Genomic DNA, 24,980 nt, shown 5'->3' with positions numbered 1-24,980 from the left:
ACTAATAAACACTCCTGGAAAAGTTACTGTAATCCAGGTTATTTTACTGTGATAAATGCCTTACATTCTTTACCCAATTCAGTTTTCACAGAAATCCTATGAACAAAGCACTTCCGAAATTTACCACTTCACAGCTAAGAAAACAAGGCTTAGAGAAATGCTACACGATCCCCTAGTCATGAGGTTAGTAGGTACCTCTGTGGAGACTGAGGCAAAACAGGACGATTTCAAAGCCTATGCTCTGAACAAGTAAACACTAAGCAGGAATTTAGTTCTAGATCTCCCAGTTGTAGTCCAATAATCAGCCAAAACATGATGCTTAGAAGAGGGGAAAGAAAGATGTCTTGTATATGGAGCTTCATGTCTTTGATCCCAAATACATCTTCAAATTGAAAATCATTAGAGCACAAGGCAATAGAATTATTAGTTTGTTTCTAAAATCATCAACCTTTCCCAAGTTGAACATACAAGAATATTTTATCATACATATACTATATGTGTGTATAACGTGTGTTTATCTAAGTATTCCTGTGGTTTATATATCTGGATTTGGAATTACAAGTGTTTTGTGGTTTATTATTTATTTATTATTATACTTTGAGTTTTGGGGTACATGTGCACAACGTGCAGGTTTGTTACATATGTATCCATGTGCCATGTTGGTGTGCTGCACCCATTAACTCGTCATTTAGCATTAGGTGTATCTCCTAATGCTGTCCCTGCCCCCTCCCCCCACCCCACAACAGTCCCCAGAGTGTGATGTTCCCCTTCCTGTGTCCACGTGTTCTCATTGTCTCCCTCTGTTGCTCTGGCTGGAGTCAGTGGTGTGATCATAGCTCACTGCAGACTCCAAGTCCTAGGCTCAAGCGATACTTTTGCCTCAGCCTCTCAAGTAGCTCGGACTACAGGCACGCACCACCATCCCCGGCTAATTGTTTTACAGAGATGGGTCCCACCGTGTTGCTTGACTGGTCTCAGCCTCCTTATATCAAGGGATCCTCCCACCTAGACTTCCGAAAGCACTGAGATTACAGGTGTCAGCCACCGTGCGTTTTTTGATTTCTTCAATTAATTTTACTTATACACTTGATTACACAAGATTAATTTTGTGTACATAATGAATCTCTTTTGAGGTTTAAGTTACTGATTAATTAGAGTACCACTTAACAAGCGTGTCATCCCAGCACTTTGGGAGGCTGAGGTGGGCGGCTCACCTGAGGTCAGGCATGAGCCACCGTGCCCGGCTTACACACATTCTTTTCACTCCTGCTTGCAGATCTCTGTTCCCTTCTAATTGCAGTGGAACCACTTTCAATTAGTATCAAAATATCCAGATCCACTCATCAAAGTGTAAATAATCCTTCAGCAAATTACCTTTGCAAATCTACTTTTATGTAATATTTCCTTAACTTCTTCTTACCTACATCCAGTAGTCATTTTACAAGGCAGAATTTTTTCTATTTTATATAGAACTGAGACAGTATTTGAAAAAAATCTCAAAACACTCTTCAGGAAGGACTGGCATCTAAAACACCAGTTCCAATATATATTTTAGTAACATTTTAAAGGACAGATGGTTTTCAAAATGTTATTATAATTTTAAAAAATGTAACCTTCCTCTCTGAGTTCATGTTTATGGAAAACTAATATTTCATAAATGCCAAGTTACTATGATGTAGTATCTAAATGCTGCCCCTGCCATTCTATAAATGTAAAAATCATAACCTTCCAACTAACTTTGGTATTAGTCAACAACTGTGCTGATCAAAAGTAAAATCAATTCATTTAAAAAAAATTTTCCATGAAAAAAAAAACAAGTAACTTGTAAGTAGTATGGTAGATGAACCAAAAAATAAAGTAACATTAACCAGAAAGACATGCCATGGACTTCTCTAATCTTTTTTTGGAACACACTTTTCATGCATATGAAAATAAAAATTAAATATAAAATGCCTACTTTATGTATGTACTTTTACTTGTGTCTATTGTTCTTTAAAGATTAAAATAACTCCTAAATCCTGGATAGCTGAGCCCATTGTGCTCTTCTGCCCATAAAATAGATTGGATGTGCAGTGAAAGAGGTATAACTTAGGCTTTCAGATTAGTTATGACGATGGAAACACAATTCTATTCAATAGTGTTCATGTTGGTCTTTCAAATGTTTAAGGTCACAAGGCAAAAGAGAACAGACTTTAAGAATGTTCGTGTATTACTTCTCTTCTTACCCAATAGCTAGATTAGTTCGATTAGGCCAATGTTTTGGAGTAAACAGCACTGTGAAATGTGTCGTGGAGTCCAGAGGCTCCACCACCTACCTCCAAGTAGTTGTTCTGTCCGATGGAGCCTAGAGTAATACCTTAGGAGATGCATTACATCTACAGGTATCAACTAGGAAGGGTAGTCTTGAATTAAATGGCTTTAGACACGTTATAAGAGCAAATCGAAGCTTCCAGGTATTAGAACCACTTCAATCACAGAGCGTCTCTGGGTTCTATCTGTGGCCAGCATCAAGTCTCTGTCTGCCCTCCCCGAATGCTTTCTCTCATCATGTGGATCTTCTAGATGGTTTTATTCTTCCCCAGCCAGCCAACTTGATCAACAAACCTAGGTATATTAGGTATGTATAAAGTTGGTTCTTAAATAAAGTCCATTTCTGTATCTAGGTAAGTAATGTCTTGAGACTTACAATTTCATTGATATCTAGAAAGAGTGACTCTAGTTAGCTTCTAGTGTTAGTTTTCCTAGCAGCTTCTTTAAAAAAAAAAATCCTCTCTGGAACAAAGCTTCCTTGCAAGTATTGCTGTTGGCAATAGTCCTCTTTACTGAAATGCTTATCCGGTGAAACTTGTGCTGTGACAGTGAGCCTGCAGGTTGATGGTCCTTTTGTTCAACTTCTCCATTATAAAGCAACCTCTCTGATCACCCTTTTAAAACTAAAGACCAAAGAGTCAAATGAGATCAGGAAGTGACCAGAGCTCACAGGTCATCAACTCCTCTTCTTAGCATATTATAGCACACAGTATAAGCCCGAAAAACACAGCAGAACCCATTACAGCTCTCGAGTTCCAGTTATTAACATTGATTTTTTTCAATGGAAAATTTTCATTAGAAGCTATCACAGGACTCACATTCAGTAATAACTTAGATTAGGATACATACTGGAGCCTTTGTCCTTAGAGTAGGTGCCACTGAGTCACTATTAAAAGGAGTCTTTTTGACCTTAGTAAATTCTCACAGGGCTTATCTCAGTCTAAACTGTAACTGGCCTTTACTAGTGATGTCATGTGTAATTCAAATTAATATTGTAATGTATATAAATTGTATATATAGGTATAATACATGCATGTATTTACAATTATTTATTTTATTTTATTTTTTAATAAGATAAAACTTAGAGGTTAAAATATGACTCTAGGCCATTGTGCTTTAGAATGAAGAGCACAGACATCGGTTGGAAATGTAAATTTTGACCCCATTTAATTTCTGTGACAAATTCATTAACGTCTTCAAGGTTCAGGCTCTATGTATGAGACAAATGAAAACAGCTCTAAGATTCCTGAAAACCCTAAAATATTAAAATTCCACTCTGCCATTAGTTCAGATAAGTCATTTGCCAATTTGCCCCACAAGAACCAGGCATCTTTAAATGGTAACATAACATGCACTTCTCTCTCCCAAAGTGTAGTGCATAAACGTTCTGCTTCTGAATAACACAGGATGCCTGCTAAAATGTGCTGTCAGGGGGATTAGTAAGGAAATGTTGTATCAAAATTTCTGCAGATGTGGCCCTGAAATACACATTGTAATAAATCCTCCAGGCCTCTCAAGTTAGGAATAACTGGTTTATAAAATTGTACTTACTTAAAAATTATAGATAAACAGATTTCACCATAACCCAGCTTTTCTGATCTGAATGAAATAAGGCTCTATATTCAGACTGACTTTTCAGTGAAAAACAACTTAAAATAGTGACAAATCATCTATAAGTTTAAATGAATATAACTAGGAGACCTGAAAACTCAGGTTTAGTAGTCATCTTCCAACAGTTTGAGAGCCCACAGGAGCCACAGAGCCCTCATGTCTCCCCAGAGAAGCAGGGTGATTCTTCCCCCTAAACACCATGCAATTCTTCTTTTTTTTTTTTTTTTTTTTTTGAGACGGAGTCTCGCTCTGTCACCCAGGCTGGAGTGCAGTGGCGTAATCTCGGCTCACTGCAAGCTCCGCCTCCTGGGTTCACGCCATTCTCCTGCCTCAGCCTCTCCGAGTAGCTGGGACTACAGGCGCCCGACACCACGCCCGGCTAATTTTTTTTGTATTTTTAGTAGAGACGGGGTTTCACCGTGGTCTCGATCTTCTGCCCTCGTGATCCGCCCGCCTCGGCCTCCCAAAGTGCTGGGATTACAAGCGAGAGCCACCGCGCCAGGCCAACACCATGCAATTCTTGAAGTGAGTGAAAGCATTCCTGCTCACACTGATACCCTCTCAAGTGAACTCAAAGTTAAGCCATCTCCAGCCAGACCAGATACCCTGGCCCATATCTCATTCATTAATATATGTTGAGAAGTCTTTGTTTCTTGGAAACTACATGAAGTGAATAGTGGACTCCACTGGACCTAGTGGTCTATATTTAACCAATTCCCTTCACACATATGTATCAGATGCTCTCTTAGTTACGGAGCTGCTGTGGTGAATAAGAAAGCCACAGTCCTGTACTCCTAGGGTTTCAATTCTGAAGACGAAGACAGGAACAGAAACCCAACTGAGCAAAGAGAAGAGATTATTACAAAATGTGTTCACATGCAAAGTGAAGCAAGGGACTGAATATACAACAAGGGTGTTGGGGCGAACATTAGATATAATCTTAATTCAGATTATATAAGATTCATACATATAATTTTTATATATAGATATATTAATTTGGGCCGGGCGTGGTGGCTTATGCCTGTAATGCCAGCATTTTGGGAGGCCAAGGCGGATGGATCACTTCAGTCCAGGAGTTTGAGACCAGTCTGATCAACATGGCAAAACCCCATCTCTACTAAAAATAAAAAAGTTAGCCGGGTGTAGTGGTGTGCGCTTGTAGTCCCAGCTACTCAGGAGGCTGAGAAAGGAAAACTGCTTGAACCCAGGAGGCAGAGGTTTCAGTGAGCCAAGATTGTGCCACTGCACTCCAGCCTGGGTGACACAGCAAGACCCTGTCTCAAAAGAGAAAGAAAAAAAGAAATATTAATTTGGATTATACAGATTCTAACCACTTCTTTCAAGTGAGAATATTTAAGCTAAGACCTGAGAATAAAAAGAGTTAGCTTTTCATACAATACAGAAAGATTCGTCTTTTAGGAAAAACCTCAGTGTTCAAGGACCCTAATATATGAGCAAGATCTTGGCATGTAGAAGAAACCTGTGAATTGGATGAAATGAAAAACTGAAAAGTAGGAATCTGGATGAAGTACAGAAGGGAGAAAGACTAATGTGAGACGTGGCTGAAAGAGAAGGATATGTGAAACAGTACAGGTCTTCATTAGTAATGATGAGGAACATAAATCTTAGTCCAAGTACACCAGAAAAATGGGAGAGTTGGAAACTGAAAGACATGTTAAGAGATCACTATGGTTTCTCTGTAGCTAACAGGGTGTCGGAGATAAGAATTAAAGTAGGTTGACTAAGGATGACCTAAGAAAATAAGCGTAGGTAAGAAAATATGTGGCTCTGGCTAGGCTGGGGACATTGGAAATCAAAATAGGTGGAGGAAATTAGAGATGTATTTGGAACCAAAATATTTTTTAAATGAATGTTGAATTGGATATTGTCAGAATATTGAGGAAGGGCCAAAAATGACTTATAAGTGTCTAGCATGGCTGGCAGTGCCACTTACTGACTTGTGGGAAACCAGGACATGTTACCTCTGAATTATTCGAGTGCTATTGTGACGTAAATCATCAACTCCCAGAATAAAGGTCTGGGCCAAACTCTAAGACTGGAAATTATGAGCTGTTTAGTAGTGTTTAGAGCTTAGAGAGAGTATGTGTGTGGAGAGAAAAGAAGAGCAATTAGGACAGAACCCTTAGAAACATCAATATTTAAAATTTGGGAAGAGAAAGAGAAACAAATAAATTGTGGGAAAATGAAGCTCAGGGTAGTTGTAAGGGAATGCTATAAATGAACTATGGCATTTGAGGAGGAAAACGTGGAAACTGAAAGCAAGAGAGTACGGATGGATCGTGAGGGAGCAGCAGCATCTGTGTCCTAAGGAGAGTCTCAGTGAAAATGAAGGGTTGTAGGAATGAGGACATCTGGGCCAACGAGCTGGCAAGGAGTGATGTCCAGGAGGCAGAATATTTGCATCTAGATCCTGGTGGTACATACCCTTATAGAAAATGTTTCAGATTTGATGACAATAAAGTGGAGGAAAGAAAAAAAGTAATGGAAATAAAGATGTCAAAAAACGGGGAACCGAGGTTTGTACTGGTCCTTTCACGTGAAAGCTGAGCCACTAAAATGATGGCTCAACTTGCCTGAAGATGATATTGAGCAAAAGATCTAAAGCCTTAAATAAATGGCAAGAGGCCAGGTGCAGTGGATCATGCCTGTAATCCCAGCACTTTAGGGGGCTGAGGCAGGCAGATCACCTGAGGTCAGGAGTTTGAGACCAGCCTGGCCAACATGGCGAAACCCCGTCTCTACCAAAAATACAAAAATTAGCTGGGTGTGGTGGTATGCACCTGTAATCCCAGTTACTCAGGAACCTGAGGCAGGAGAATCACTTGAAACCGGGAGGAGGAGGTTGCAGTGAGCCGAGATCACACCATTACACTCCAGCATGGGTGACAGAGCAAGACTCCATCTCAAAAAAAAACAAAAAATAAGACCAGAGTGCCCAGGAGGGAGGTCTGTTGATGATGGTAATACCAAAGGGGCATGGCTGATATTTCCAAGGGGTTTGAGTTTCAAAGGAACAGTCTAATTTGCAAGGAGCGGAGAAATTAACAGTCTAGAAGTTGTAACGGGAACCAAGAACAACCACCTCGGCTTCCAGCCATAGGTATGTGGAGGGTGAGAAAAAGACCTGTCTCAATTTATGAAAGCTAGAGGAAAAATTGCACTTTGGTATCAACCAACTTTTGTTTTAAGATAATTACAAAGCAATATGGAACTTAGCAACAGTCAATTTTGACAGTTTCCTGCAGCTTAGTAAATTCTGCACAAAATTAAGATTTAACACAAAAGTAGAGAAAAACTTTAATGGCATAGCACCTTTCTTCACAATTCCTTAAACCAAATAATTCCCTGTTCTTCTAACTCTCTCCTTACACTATCAACTAGGCTTCTTATTCAATGAACGGTTTAAGTCTACTAAGACACACACACACACACACACACACACGTGTTATCCAGCTGCAGATCTCATTTTTGAAGGTACATTGAAAGTACATAGATCATTCTATAATCATCAACTATGAAGATTGTGAGCAACTGGAACAAGTATTCTTGGAAAAGAAGTTTCCTGTGTATAAGAAAAAAAAGAGTCCAACTCTGGGAACTGACTTGGCTGAGTCATCATTATATGCCACTGGCAAGAAATCAAGAAGTAACCCAGGACTGATAAACTTTGTGAAAGGAAATGGAAACAGCCTATCTGTGAGGCTTAATTCTTGATAATCTGGCCAAGATATAGCATCTGCATAAGAGTTCACTGACTCAACTAAATTTTGTGAAGGTGAAGTACTTGTTAAAATGAAAGATCTATTGAGAGAGAAATAAGTAGACATAATGCCTGCACTATGGATAGGTGTATACCTGCTTTTTGCAAAAACAGTTTGTATCTTTGAAATGCTGGTTTGCCCTGGACAGAGCTAACTTAAATAGAGACCAGGCGCGGTGGCTCATGCCTGTAGTCCCAGCACTTTGGGAGGTCGAGGAGGGTGGATCATGAGGTCAGGAGATCGAGACCATCCTGGCTAACACGGTGAAACCCCGTCTGTACTAAAAATGCAAAAAATTAGCCAGGCATGGTGGCGGGCACCTGTAGTCCCAGCTACTCTGGAGGCTGAGGCAGGAGAATGGTGTGAACCCGGGAGGCGGAGCTTGCAGTGAGCCGAGATCGCGCCACTGCACTCCAGCTGGGTGACAGAGCGAAACTCCGTCCCAAAAAAATATATATATAGTTTTTATTTATATATATATATATATATATATATATATGTATATATACCCAAAGGATTATAAATCATGCTGCTATAAAGACACATGCACACGTATGTTTATTGCGGCACTATTCACAATAGCAAAGACTTGGAACCGACCCAAATGTCCAACGATGATAGACTGGATTAAGAAAATGTGGCACATATACACCATGGAATACTATGCAGCCATAAAAAAGGATGAGTTCATGTCCTTTGTAGACACATGGATGAAGCTGGAAATCATAATTCTCAGCAAACTATCAAAAGGACAAAAAAAAACCAAACACTGCATGTTCTCACTCATAGGTGGGAATTGAACAGTGAGAACACATGGACCCAGGAAGGGGAACATCACACTCCGGGGCCTGTCATGGGGTGGGGTGAGGGGGAGGGACAGCATTTGGAGATATACCTAATGTAAATGATGAATTACTGGGTGCAGCACAGCAACATGGCACATGTATACATATGTAACAAACCTGCACGTTGTGCACATGTGTCCTAGAACTTAAAGTATATATATATATAAAAAGAGAAAACCATTAAAGAAAGGCTATAACACACAGGAACACACAGACACACATACACCTGTGTGTGTATATCTTCAGTTATCACACTTTTTCTATACAGACTCCACACAAGACAAACATGTTACATTTTATGAGAAACTATAAGTGGAAAGAGGAGAATTTGTTAAATCAATATAGAATGTTCCTTGTTTAGCATAATTCTAACTGTTTCTCATTAGAGGTCTGAGTATCAATCTGTATTACATGTGGCCATGCTGGCATTTGGGAAATTCCACAAGAAACTTTTCAAATATGAATTTGGAAAAGGGAAAAGGATTTTTAAAGTGTCTATTTTTGTTCTACATTCTGTATGGAACATATATTTTGTGCTAACTGCTCGTGTTAGCTTGTGATTGCCTGTGACTATGTGGAAGATATACTTTACGTGACTATGTGAGCAATAGTCTTCAAGTTAAGAAATCTAAAAATTGGTTGGTTTAGTTGCTAATTAGGTAAATTACCTTGTAATGGTTACTTAACCTCTCAAAGATTAATTATCTTCAGTGGTACATTGAAGGTTCCATTCATATTGATTTTAGTAGACTTATCTTGCTAAAAAGTAAATTTAACAGAAATTATTCTAGACCTCATTATTTCAGGAGACCCCACCCCAGCTTTTATTCCTAACTTCAAGAAATGCAGAGAAATTTAAAAATTAGATGTTCTCCAATTCAACAGAATATAACTGAACTAAATAGATTTATGTATAATTCATTATTTCAACCTTTAACGCTATATCCAAGCGGTTTGTTTTCACCATAAAGTTATAGCTGTTTAGGCCAATAATTAAAGAGGACCTTGATAGAGAATGACAAGAGAGGATGATCACCCTATTGTCTATCTTCCAGCTGTTTTCAATGCCCTGAAGTTTTATTCACACCCAAATATTAGAATCTTATCTGAGAGAGCATACTCAAATGATGAATCATGCTAATTTCTGAAGAAAAGTGTTACAGAATAATAAATGCCTTTCTGGTCAAAGCACTGATGCTCTGGAAATAATCATTTTCCAAATGAGGTACAGGAATTGTTATGACTATTAAAAGTTTGTATATGATATCTGCCAGGTTCGACTGAGCTTCACTTAAAATCTACTATATTAGGGCCAAGTGTAATGACTCAAATTAGTGAACTTAGAAATTGTTTTAAAATGTTTCATGGAGACATTTCAAATATTGCTCTCTGATTTATCACTGTTACTTTTGCTGAATTCAATTTGATGCCAAGATTATTCAGATTAATCAAATGCCATAAACTCTGATACCTAATGTTCCTTAACACCTTAAGAACTTTTAAACAGGTCAAATGTTGAAGATATGCTTTTAGTGAAACTGTACCTAAGCACATGAATGCTATTTAAGATAGCTTTTTAGAAGACTAACAAAGAAAGAAGACTTAGGAAATTCAGAAACATTTTTTAAACCTTCTAGAGGGAATTAAACTACCAAAAAATAATTCCAATTTGTGAATATAATGGCATTAATCAGAAGATAAGAAAAAAGTAACCATAAAACTTTATGGGGGTAATATTTGCTATGAGGATCAGGAAAAACAACTAATGGATATTAGGCTTAATACCTGGGTGACGAAATAAACTGTACAACCAACCCCATGGCACAAGCTTACCTCTGTAACAAACCTACACTTGTACCCCTGAACTTAAAAGTTAAAATTTAAATAAAGAACGTTGTGCTATTAATTTCAACCAGAGCCTTTCCAAGGTGCAGGGAACTTTTGAGAATTTTATTTCTTGCAAAAGGAAATTTGATTCCTTGCTTAGGGCCTTCCTAGCAAAACCTTTATTCTTTGGAGAAGCATCATACTCCTACAAGATTTAAGGACCATCATATTTGTCAGACTTTTTTTCTGTTTTACTGTGAGCAGTTTACAGAACATAAAGAAAAATCAAATCCGAAGGTGCACTACACATGTTTTATCAAAAGGAACATTTTTGTTTACTTTTAAGAAAGTATGACAAATTTAGTTTTCTGACCTATTACCAAGTTAGACATCTTCAGTGAATTGAATCTGTTGTAATCCTGTTTGGTTTTCATCCCATGGCTCTGGAAAACTGACATTTATCTCCAATTTTTCAACTCTGCTTCTTTCCAGTACCTCATCTATACGACTATTGTAGTACTTTTCATCTGCTTCTACCACTACACTATGGCTGCATTACTTATAACATAGTGTCCCACATGTTACCCATTTCTACCTAATATAAAGAGTAGAAATTGAATTATAATTGAGTATCCAGTTGCCTCATATTCTGGTCTTCAACTGAAATAACTCCAGCTATCTCAAAACTTCAACCCTCCCTGGAAGTATTGGACCAAATTATCCCAGATTATAGCACTCTCAGGCTAAAATTACTAATGCTTCTATAGTTTCAGAGACATTATCAGGTTATTCAACACAACCTTCCATGCACCATCCCAGCCTCATATAATCAGAGGACACTTAGACGACTTTAATAGCCTTCAAAAGACACCCTCCTCTTTTACTTATATATATATTTATTTATCTATTTATTTAATGGAGACAGGATCTCACTCTGTCACCCAGACTGGAGCGCAGTGGCATAATCACGGTCCACCGCAGCCTGCACCTGCCGGGCTCCGATCCTTCCACTGCAGCCTCCTGAGTGGCTGGGACCACGGGCGCCGCCACCACGTCTGCCTGGTTTTTGTATTTCTGTGGAGATGGGGTTTCACATGTTGCCCAGGCTGATCTGAGACTCCTGGGCTCAAGCGTTCCACCTGCCCCGGCCTCCCAAAGTGCTGGGATTACATGAACGAGCCATTGTGCCCAGCCGGCCCCGCCCGGTTTTTAACCTTCGTACTGTTTATATAATCATCCTTCACAAAATAGAACACTTCATTACTCGATGGTTCTCATTATTCTAATATGAAGAACTATCTTAAGAAAATAAATTCCCGGCCGTTCACGGTGGCTCACGCTTGTAATCCCAGCACTTTGGGAGGCCGAGGCGGGCGGATCACGAGGTCAGGAGATCGAGACCACGGTGAAACCCCGTCTCTACTAAAAATACAGAAAATTAGCTGGCGTGGTGGCGGTGCCTGTAGTCCCAGCTACTCGGGAGGCTGAGGCAGGAGAATGGCGGGAACCCGGGAGGCGGAGCTTGCAGTGAGCCGAGATCGCGCCCCTGCACTCCAGCCTGGGGGACAGAGCCAGACTACAGCTCAGACAAAAAAATAAATCAATAAATTTCCAATATTTCCAAGAATATCCAATTTAATTCTATACATCACATAAAAATAAAAGCCGTCTTACTGTGTTAGTTTCTTACTGCTGTTACAGTAAATTAACATAAACTCAGAGGCTTAAAACAACACATTTTTTTCTTTTTACTTCTGGGGGTCAGAAGTCCAAAATGGGTCTTAGTGTGCTAAAATCAAGTTATCATCAAGTCTATATTTTGTCTGGAGATTTCAGGAGAGAATTCACCAGGTTTGAGGGGTCACATGTATCCCTGAGCTCTTGGCCTCTGCACATCTTGGACACAGCACATCACTTCAGCCTCGGCTCCAGTTTCCCCAAGCTCTTCTGCTCACTCTGGTCTCTCCGCCTTCCTGTCTGAAGGTTCTTTGTGACTACAGTGGGCCCACCTAGATAATTCAGGATAATCGCTCCATTTTAAGGTCACATGATTAGCAATCTTAATTCCACCTCTAACCATAATGCTCCCATGCTGCCTAACAACACATTCAAAAGGTCATCCTGCTAAGGGTCATTATTCTACCTACACACTAAGTGACTGAGAAAAAGTAAAGTTATGTATCATGCCTTACCTATGGCGAGGAAATAATAACTTATAATGATTTATCTAAAAAAACCTGCTTTTAAAAGCTTTGGTCCTAGTCTATTGATTAAAGTTTTGGTATATTCCAGATAAATTTCATGTCCTTGATGCTAACATATTGTGCACAGTAGATGGCCTTTTTAAAATGTTACTGTATGAAGGAATATTTAAGGTTGTCTGGACAATAGAAAAGGAACTTTAGTTGCTATGCCACAAAAGGCCAGATTTCTGCACATTACACCTCCTACCAGTGCACACATGTGCTAAACTCCTTCCTGAAAGCCTGGTTTATGTTTCCTATGTGCTTAGCAATAGTTTTACTCTCAGGACTGTTTATATTAAGTCCTATTTTTTAAAGCATATCCTCATTTGTTTGTTTTCCTGAGCCTCTGAACTGGATTTCATATGATATGTATTGCACAGGTTTGCACACTTGATTGTACGCTACCTTAAAGCATCCTCTTGTGTTCTGGACACGGTTATTTTTCTCCATGGTAAGGTGATAAGTGACTTCTCTGAGGACTTGCCACCTTAGAATGCAGTGGTGACATCACCTGCTTAGGCTCTGTCTGCAATGTGGAATTTAGTATTTTCCAACTTCTGGTCTAACTTGAACTTCATAATTAAGCAGGGGCGCCTTTTGAGGGAACAGTAGGGTGTCTGCCCCTAAACGTCTGTGTAAATGCAGAGACACATTTGGGAACATAACCGACTTTTATGTACAGAAGCCAGATGCATTTCATGCCCATGCATGCTTAGGGAAGCAAGTTCATCTCATCTATCACAATAAGCAACTGTGCCACTAAATTCCACTGCAGGATACTTTTCACACTTAGACAACAAAACATTTAAGGAAATAAAAGCTCTTTCCAATAAAAATGTGCATCAAAAACTGTGTGTATGTTTAAAATAAAAAACCTTCCTCTATAAGATAAGGCCACAGGAACTACTAAAAAATCATTCTTGAAATATATTTTCTGATAGGCATCTAGGCCCTTGCCTTATATAAGATTTAAGGAAAGTGATGTGTGTGCCTTTATACTTGAAAGGCTGCTTTCAACAGCAAAGGGTATGCTTTGAGGTATCAATATAGTTTTGAGAATGCAAAAGTTTAAAAGAAATGGAATGCATATTCTCCAGGTATGAACATGCAATTGTCATTATTTTCCTACCATCTACTAGATCAGAAACAGAAGAAAAATTATGGAAATGTCTGTTTTCCCTCAATAGGAGTACCTATTTATTAAAGTTAATTAATTACTATTCTTTAAACATTTTCAAAGTAGACTCATAAGTGACAACTTTCAGAGAAAACAAGGGTTTTTGGATGTATATATTTACTTATAACATGGATAAAATAATTTTGTTAAATATTAATTCCATATTAATAATGTTCTCTATTGTTTTTGCATTTTGTTTAACGATAGAGAATCTAATACACTTAGTGTTCATGAGTTTCATACAGTTTCCTGTCAATGTACTTTGTCTTTTTTTATTGGACTACTAATCATTTATTTATGATTTGGAACTACTCGTATTTTAAATATGTCAAGTGAATTGCAAACACTTGTTGCTGATTTGATATTTGATTTTTATACATATTCATGGTATCCTCTGAAAAAGAAAAGTTTTCTATTTTAACAAATTCCAATCCATAAACATTTTTTAAAAAATTTTCTGTTACTGGTTAGGGCTACGTTTAGATATTTAATTTTAACTGTAATGTTGCAAGTGATATTTGTCTATGGGATTTTTTCTTTATATATTGAAAAAGCGTATTTGACATCCACTGTGGAATTAGTATTTATGAATGACATATTATACCTTTGTGCAACTATAAAATACATATAGCCAATTATCTGAACACCATTTTATGAACTGTTTATCACTTATCTACTGATTTGAAACACTATCTTTATCATATATTGGATTTTAGGTTGATTGAGATTATCTAACATGAAATTATTTAATTATGAAATTATGTGAATTCAAGCATGACAGTCAGCTCTTCTTCCCCACAACTACCCTGTAAAAGGATGGATGGAATAATTGCTTCCCTATGGCTTAAATGTATGAGAGGTATATAACATGGTCTTGATGAAGTGGGAACTACACAGAAACTGTTTTTGGTCCTGAAATGTACTCCAGCTTTACCAATTTGTTCTACACTATACCATTGAGGGTAGAAGCTGAATTTTGCTAATGATTATATTTACACTACTTAACATTGTGCCAGATACTGAGTAGATGCTTAGAAACATGTTTAATGACTTGTTTTATTGCTAGAGACCTGATTATCTGCTGTAGTGGTGCTATCTCATTCAGAATCATTTTGACCAGCCTTTCTCCATCATGAATAAAACACTTATTTACACACTTGTGTACATGCACACGTGCATAGAAACACACACACCCTTTGCAGAGACAAACTGCATTGAAAGCATGTACAAACATTACAGTATACTTGTTGATTCTGACCTGATTCTGATTCTATTGTATACATTTTCATTATGATCACAATAACAATAAAAATAGAAAACTATAAGTTGTGAAGCTGGAAGATGTAGAACATGAAAGATCAAATTACCAATTTTTTTTCTATTTTCTTTCGTTGGCTGCTGATGAAATCAGAAAAGTAATGGACATAAAAATGAAAGTATGCAATGTGTGTGCGTGTGTGTGTGTGTGTATCACATGCACTCGTTTCCATGATGTACAAATGGAATTTCATAACCAGCCAAACTAAGCTTCATAAGTGAATGAGAAATAAAATCCTTTACAGACAAGCAGATGCTGAGAGATTTAGTCACCATCAGACCTGCCTTCCGAGAGCTCCTAAAGGAAGCACTAAATATGGAAAGGAAAAACCAGTACCAGCCACTGCAAAAACACACCAAAATATAAAAACCAATGAAACTAGAAGAAACTGCTTCAACTAATGTGCAAAATAACCAGCTAACATCATGATGACAGGACCAAATTCACAAATAACAATATTAACTGTAAATATAAATGGGCTAAATGCCCCAATTAAAAGACATACACTGGCAAATTGGATAAAGAGTCAACACCCACAGGTGTGCTGTATTCAGGAAACCCATCTCACTTGCAAGGACACACATAGGCTCAAAATAAAGGGATGGAGGAATATTTACCAAGCAAATGGAAAGAAAGAAAAAAAAAAAGCAGGAGTTGCAATCCTAGTCTCTAATAAAACAGACTTTCAACCAACAAAGATAAAAAAGGACAAAGAAGGGCATTACATATTAGTAAAGGGATCAATGCAACAAGAAGAGCTAAGTATCCTAAATATATATATATATGCCAAATACAGGAGCACCTGGATTCATAAAACAAGTTCCTAGAGACCTACAAGGAGACTTAGACTCCCACACAATAATAGTGGGAAACTTTAACAACCCACTATCAATATTAGACAGATCCACAAGACAGGAAATTAACAAGGATATTCAGACTTGAACACAGCTCTGGTCCAAGTGGACCTAATAGATACCTACAGAACTCTCCACCCCAAATCAACAGAATATACATTCTTCTCATTACCACATAGCACTTATTCTAAAATCAACCACATAATTGGAAGTAAAACACTCCTCAGCAAATGCAAAAGAATGAAAATCATAACAAACAATCTCTCAAACCACAGTGTAATCAAATTAGAACTAAGAATTAAGAAACTCACTCAAAACTGCACAACTACGTGGAAACTGAACAACCTGCTTCTGAATGACTACTGTGTAAATAGCAAAATTAAGGCAGAAATAAATAAGTTCTTTGAAACCAATGAGAACAAAGACACAACATACCAGAATCTCTGGGATACAGGTAAAACAGTGTTTAGAGGGAAATTTACAGCATTAAATGCCCACATCAGAAAGTGGGAAAGATCTAAAATAGACACCCTAACATCACAATCAAAAGAAGCAATGGAAAACACCTTAAAAACCTAGTATAAGACAAGAAATAACTAATATCACAGCAGAACTGAATGGGAGAGAAACACAAAAAAACCTTCAAATCAATGAATCTAGGAGTGGGTTTTTTGAAAAGATTAACAAAATAGATAGACCGGTAGCCAGACTAACAAGAAAGAAAAGAGAGAAAGATCAAATAGGCACATTAAAAAACGATAAAGGGGATATCACCACTGATCCCACAGAAATACAAACTATTATCAGAGAATACTGTAAACACCTCTACACAAATAAACTAGAAAATCTAGAAAAAATGGATAAATTCCTGGACACATACACCCTCCCAAGACTAAACCAGGAAGAAGTCAAATCCCTGAATAGACCAATAACAACTTCTGAAATTGAGTCAGTAATTACTAGCTTAACAACCAAAAAAAGCCCAAGACCAGATGTATTCACGGCTGAGTTCTACCAGAGGTACAAAGAGGAGCTGGTACCATTCCTTCTGAAACTGTTCTGAACAATATAAAAAGAGACTCCCCCCTAAGTCATTTTATGAGGCCAGCATCATTCTGATTCCAAAACCTGGCAAAGACCCAATAGAAAAAGAAAATTTCAGGCCAATATCACTGATGAACATCGATGCGAAAATCCTGAATAAAATACTGGCAAGCGAATCCAGCAGCACATCAAAAAGCTTATCCACCACGATCAAGTTGGCTTCATGCCTGGCATGCAAGGCTGGTTCAACATATGCAAATCAATAAACATAATCCATCACATAAACAGAACCAATGACAAAAACCACATGATTATCTCAATAGATGCAGAAAAGGCCTTCAATAAAATTTAATACCCCCATACTAAAAACTGTCAATAAACTAGGTATTGATGGAACATATCTCACAATAAGAGCTATTTATGACAAATGCATAGCTAATATCATCCTAGATGGCCAAAAGCTGGAAGCATTCCCTTTGAAAACTGGCCCAAGAGAAGGATGCCCTCTCTCCCCACTCTTATCAACATAGTATTGGAAGTTCTGGCCAGGGCAATCGAGTAAGAGAAAGAAATAAAAGCATGCAAATAGGAAGAGAGGAAATCAAATTGTCTCTGTTTGAAGATGACATGATTGTATATTTACAAAACGCCACCAACTCAGCCCAAAAATTCCTTAAACTGATAAGCAACTTTGGCAAAGTCTCAGGATATAAAATTAATGTGCAAAAATCACAATCATTCTTATATACCAATAACAGACAAGCAGAGAGCCAAATCATTAGTAAACTCCCATTCACAATTGCTATAAAGAAAACAAAATACCTAGGAATACAACCTACAAGGGATGTGAAGGACCTCTTCAAGGAGAACTACAAACCAGAGCTCAAGGAAATGACAGGACACAAACATATAGAGAAACATTCCATCCTCATGGATAGGAAGACTCAATATCATGAAAATGGCCATATTGCCCAAAGTAATTTATAGATTCAATGCTGTTCCCATCAAGCTACCATTGACTTTCTTCACAGAACTAGAAAAAAACTATGTTAAATTTCATATGGAAGCAAAAAAGATCCTGTGGAGCCAAGGCTAACCTAAGCAAAAAGAACAAAGCTGGAGGCATGACGCTGCCTGACTTCAAACTATATTACAAAGCTAAAGTAACCAAAAGAGCATGGTGCTAATACCAAAACAGATATATACACCAATGAAACAGAATAGAGGCCTCAGAAATAACACCACACATCTACAACAATCTGATCTTCAACAAACCTGACAAAAGCAAGCAATGGGGAAAGGATTCCCTATGTAATAAATGGCGCTGGGAAAACTGGCTAGCCATATGCAGAAAAGAGAAACTGGACCCCGTCATTATACCTTATAAAAGAATTAACTCAAGGTAGATTAAAAACATAAATGTAAAACCTAAAACTATAAAATCCCTAGAAGAAAACCTAGGCAATATGATTCAGGACATAGGTGTGGGCAAAGACTTCATGACTAAAACACCAACAGCACTTGAAACAACAGCCAAAATTGACAGACGGAATCTAATCAACTAAAGAGCTTCTGCTCAGTAAAATAAACTATCACCAGAGTTAACAGGCAACCTACAAAATATGAGAAAATTTTTGCAATCTATCCATCTGACAAAGGTCTAATATCCAGAATCTAGAAGGAACTTAAACAAATTTACAAGAAAAAAACAAACAACCCCATCAAAAAGTGGGCAAAGGATATGAACAGACACTTCTCAAAAGAAGACATGTATGTGGCCAATAAACATGAAAAATGCTCATCATCACTGGCCATCAGAGAAATGCAAATCAAAACCACAATGACATACCATCTGACACCAGTTAGAATGGTGATCATTAAAAATTCTGGAAACAGCAGATGCTGGAGAAGATGCAGAGAAATAGGAACACTTTTACACTGTTGGTGGGCTTGTAAAATAGTTCAACCATTGTGGAATACAATGTGGTGATTCCTCAAGGATATAAAACCAGAAATACCATTTGACCCAGCAATCCCATTACTGGGTATATACCCAAAGGATTATAAATCATTCTACTCTAAAGACACACGTACACATATGTTTATCGTGGCACTATTTACAATAGCAAAGACTTGGAACCAACATAATGCCCATCAATGATAGACTGGATGAAGAAAATGTGGCACATATTCACCATGGAATACTACACAGCCATAAAAAAGGATGAGTTCCTGTCCTTTGCAGGCATATGGATGAAGCTAGAAAACATCATCCTCAGCAAACTAACACAGGAACAGAAAACCAAACACTGCATGTTCTCACTCATAAGTGGGAGCTGAACAATGAGAACATGTTGACACAGGGAGGGGAACATCACACACTGGGGTCTGTAGGTGGGTGGGGGGAAAGGGGAGGGAGAGCATTAGGACAAACAGCTAATGCATGTGGAGCTTAAAACCTAGATGATGGGTTGATGGGTGCAGCAAATTACCATGGCACAAGTATACCTATGTAACAAACCTGGATGTTCAGCACATGTATCCCAGAATTTAAAGTAAAATTTTAAAAAATGAAAGTATGCAATATGTGTATGTGTGTGTATACATACATATAAAACACTCATTTTCATTATGTACATATATGCACATTATGAGTGTGAATATATGTTAAATAATATCCTATCAGTTTTGTATTTGTAACACATATATGTACATGCATATACAACAAATAGAGGTGTTTTGCATAATAATTTCATTTATATTCATTTCATCAGCTAAGAACTAAAGAGAATTTAAATCAAAATCAATTATTCACTTACAGGTGTTTTTAGCCATCATCTCCCCCTTTATCTTCACTTTTATGCCTCCTTGTATTGCCATTTGGTGACTTTTTTGCCATAAATTATACATATTTGGAACAGTCACTTTAAGAAATTCAATCTTTGGGTAAGATCTCTAAGATTGATTTAGTATGAGTACGTGTGTGGGCACACACTTGACAAAGAAAGGTCAGTTATAAATATATGTGTACACTTATCAAAATAATTCACATAAAATCTCTGAATAAAATTATCTGTATGCTTTTTCTGTCAATAAAAGCAATATAGTATAATTCTTGGTAGTAAACTTGTTTGTTTTCATTCTGTTGCCTACCATGTGAGCTGCCATGTTGGTATAAAACATCGATCATTTGATATTTTACTACAGCAAATAATAGTGATCCCCCCGAAATAATAAATAAATCAGTGAGTTTCACGGAAATAAGTTTTTGGATGGATCAGATAATTTGAAGTGGTTAGTTTATTCTCCAGCAAGGTGAAAGAAAAAGCTGTTAGTTTGTTCTCTATCAGGTGAACGAAGATGAAAACTAAAGTTCTTAAGGCCAGTGCATAATAATGGTGCCGTATTCTGTGCATCAATCACCATTACCAAATATCTTGATACCTATATTGCCAAATATTTCATGTACCGCTTTACTGGTGATTAATCAATGTGCCATGGCACTGAAACTGAAACGAGACTTTGTAGTACAAGTGATATTCAAAGGGTTTTGAAAATTTATCAGCTCTATAGATGAAAATTTATCATCATCTATCTAGAAATCCTGTTTTTATAAATGTTACCTAGCCAAATATTGGTTTTATTTACTTAATATTTAGAAAACATGAGTTTAGTAAAAATTGTTCAGATTTTCTTAATGTAGTGTGTGAAATTACTATGTAATTATACAAGAAATATGCTACACAGCTGAATACACAAAGAGGTCAGCAGAGGGAGCAAAAGGTGCCTTTCAGTGTTATTATCTCCCCTATAATCCTCAGCAACATCACCCGCTCTTCTCTCTACATCATCGATGTATGTTATCTAAAGTCCTGTGCAAATGCCACCTCAACACGAGTCCTCCAGCCTTGGCTTCTTATCAGAAGCAGCTCGAAAGTCCATATTCTAGAACCACTGAAAAATACACACTTGTTGCAAGGATTGAAAAGCCTCATATTGCAAATTCAGAATTCACAGTATTGAAAAAATTCATAATTTTTTTAAAGTTACAATAATGTGAACTATATAAAATGAATTATGCTGGGATCAGATGACTCTCTTCATTCCAGCCTATCTTATATTTTCTCATAAATTTCTCCATATAGTCACAACAACAGACTCACTATTACATTTCATTAATGGCTATTTTATAATAAATGATCTCAATAGCATTTCTGAACCCTCTGCTGTTCTGGTTTTACATAACTCTTGAATTTTTGAATGAGTTCGTTTTTGATTGAAAAAGACCTGACTCTTATGCTTAGAAAAGCCATCATTTCTTTCTGTAAGCTTTCCATCTTCTATAAGCTTTACATGTTCCATAAGCAAACATTCACTGGTTTTGTGATCAAACTAGAGAGGCAAATTCAGTTAATAATAACAACGTCATTTATCATCCTCAAATCTAGTGTTATGGATAATATGATCTCCACAAGGAGACGGTTGCACGAGCGACAAGAGAAAGACAATCAACAGTCTTTTACTCACACCAAGATATGTCCACACACAAATTTCCACAGTCAAAGTAATGCCATATGTCCCCAGTGATGTGGGTGGGCAAAAGGAACAGTTGGCCTGCTAACGAGGGCCATATGTACACGCAGCCTATTGTACCATCCTTCTTACTTATGGTTGCTGAAAACTCAGTGGAAGAGCTTGCTCTGAGGAATTGCATGGCTGGAGGAGGAGAGCCTTCCTTAACAGCAAGAAAGGACCAGTTGTACAACTACTGTATCTCTGAAACTGGGAGCTAAAGATATGCATGTACGTTACTCATTCTCATTAAGAGTTACTTACGCATCCGTAGAGTCCTTTACTCCAGTTTCACCTTCTTTCACTAAATTCTTTTGCATTTATGTGCAAAGGGATTTTGGGCCCTTTTCAAAAATTACTTTTCCTAATCAATCTTGTTAATTTGATGTTCATTTACATCGGCTTCTCTTTATTTTTAGCTTGATTTCCAGAAAAATTATACTTTCTTTGACATTGTTAAATGTTACAATATTAAAAGAAATGAAAAAGACTTAAAAACTTAGAATATTTGAATGAGGGTTTCTGGAAGGCAGAGAGAACAATAAGGCAAAAGTACTTACTGCACTACTGTTCCAAAGTAAAAGAAAAACAAAGATTTTAAAAATGATTATAGCAGCTTTGTATCTCAACCAGGGTTTCCTTTGAAATTTCTACAACTGCAAACACTATTCAGCAATTTGCACTGATTATAAAATTTATTGTTTTAAGGTCAATTGTGATACTATGATCAGATAATATAATCTACTTTGCTCTTAATGGCTTCATTTTGACAAATGAGGGAGCTTTCAGGAAGGACAATGCTTCCTGCACAACAACCAGTAAAGCATGTCACATCCATTTTCAATATAATTTTAAGAAAAATGAAGGACAAACTACTTGTGAGGCAGCAAGAATTCATTTGCATTAAATTAATTTGAACAGGGCATTTCAAGTTCTCTCTGGCAACAATGGAATAAAGGGGAAAATGAATCTATCTTATGCAATGATCCTCTTCTAGGTTACAGAAAGATTTGAAAGGCTGACATGACAATTGCTAAATTTCTTCTAGAAGTCTATGATTAGTGTCATAGATATAACTCATGAGATAAAATATTCACAATGAATGTTTGTGAACTGCATCAATTATGATGGAACTACTGTCTAACATCCCTTTGAAAATTTATATTCTGCAAAGGTTAAAAAAAACACCAACCTTTCGATGCTTTCTTATATGGATGAGCTTTTGTCAACAAGAACTAAGCTTCACAATTAAGCACTATGGAAGATAATGTTCTATGTTAATTTAAACCTAACTAATCCAGGACTTGGCCTTGATAAATAATAGGTTTCATTAATATTTTTGACCCCAGCAGTGCAAATACTTTTACTTATATTTACTAAAGCTAGTTTTGACAAATCTAAGGGTATTTAATTTATCAGTATCTGTTGTCAGATGAAAACTTCCCCATCAATACCTTCTAACGGTTCAAAAATAAACTGTTACCCCCACAGATACATTGTTTTTCCATGCGTAAGCAAGTACATTAATTTCAGGGTCTCAAGGCATAAAAGTGTTATTACCACTTGTGATAGGCTGCATAATAGTCCCAAAAGATGTTCTCAACCTAATCTCCCGGCCCTGGGAATGTGCTGCCTTACACAGCCAAAGGACTTGTAGATACGATTCATTTAAGGATCTGGAGACAAGGTGATTATCCCAGATCATCCACGTGAGTCCAAAGTAATCACAAGAGTCCTTAGATGAAGTGGAGAGAAGGACTCAAAGTTAAAGGAGGAGACAACGCGGAGACAGAAACAGAAATAAAAGCAACGCACCTTGAAAATGGAGGAATGGGGAAAAGACAATGAAGACAGGGGCCACCAGAAGCAGAAAATGCAAGAGAATGGATTCTCCCCTCAGCACCTCGAGAAGGAACCCACACTGCAGACACATTGACTTAGCCTAATTAAAGTGATTTTGGACTTCTGACCTTTGAAACTGCAAGACAAGAAATATGTGTTAAGTTATGTAAATGTGTGGTAATTTGTTATAGCGGCAGTAATACAACTAACACACCACTACAATAAGCAAAGAAAATAAAGTGCAATACTGACAAACATAAGGGATTCCAGAAAAGAGAAACGAAGTGGTAAACTCAATCACAGGATTATATTAGTAACTGTAGTATATGTTACTTGCTTACCCTTTCAATCACATTATTGCTGTAATTATCATTATCATCCAATCAATATGATTACACCAGTATGTATAACTTAGACATGAAAATTTTTTCTATTTCACCCTTCCCATAATTCCATGCAGCTACTCCTAAGCAACTGTGTATCTGATGAAGCTAATATTTTCAGGGAAAAATCTTCCATGTTAAGCAGAAAATTTACATCTAAAATTAAATTCTTTTAAGCCAGTCTGGGGACAATACCTAGAAAATTCAAACATTACTTCTCAAGAATACCACTAGCAGTGAGTTTGTGACGCTATCTTCCACCAACTGAATCAAAATTAATTTTAAATATGTTCAAAGCAATATTTTTAAAAATCGTGTACAAATTTTTTCCTCTTGGTAAAAATAAACCACTTCTCAACCATCCATTATATTTATGTTAATTACATGAAGTCCATACATGAATTATCATACCACAAATAGAAAACTATTAAAGAGAAAAAACTCACTTGGTGCTGACAGAATGACAGCATAAAACTGTTAAGCATGAGGAGAAAGTTGTTTGTGGTGTAAATATTTCCTTTTTCCTATCAAAGTGTGTCCTGTGATCTAGCGCTCTTCTCTCCACATGCTTAAGTACAGCAAAAGTTATAAAAACACTCATTCTAGTTTTCTATACTTTAATGGTTGTAGAACATCAGAAGAGAATTGGGAGATGGGAATGTTTTGTGCTTGACATTGCATTTGAGGGGAAAATAAAAACTTGGACATAATATGTGGGATGTCCCCACAGTAATACATGGGAGGGCAAGAAAAAAATGCTATCAAATTTCTACCATGGGCTGAGCCCCTTATATAAACAAATATCCAGCCTTTCTAATGTACTAACAACCACACTTCATAGCAGGTATTCTATTCCCAGCTTGTAGGTAAGAAACAAAGCTTCAGAAAGGGATCTTCACCAATTTCACACAATCAATAAAAGGCAGAACTAGGGCAAATATCAATAATAAAAATAGCAATCTAATCCTAATTGGACCTGGCACTGTTCTAAGAAGCAAATCATTAACAAAGGATTTTGAGTTACCACAATCTTAGTCTCCCCGTTTTACAAAAGAAGCAACTGAGGTAAAGTGAAGCTATGCCGTTTCTTTTCAAGCTCATATACCTAACAAGATACCACTTTAATCATGGGTCTCTGATAGATCGTGTACCTCATTTCTAGCGTTTGC

The sequence above is a fragment of the Symphalangus syndactylus genome, chromosome 7 (assembly GCF_028878055.3).
Source record: "Symphalangus syndactylus isolate Jambi chromosome 7, NHGRI_mSymSyn1-v2.1_pri, whole genome shotgun sequence".
In the NCBI taxonomy this organism is placed as follows: domain Eukaryota; kingdom Metazoa; phylum Chordata; class Mammalia; order Primates; family Hylobatidae; genus Symphalangus; species Symphalangus syndactylus.
This window is presented reverse-complemented; position numbering follows the sequence as displayed.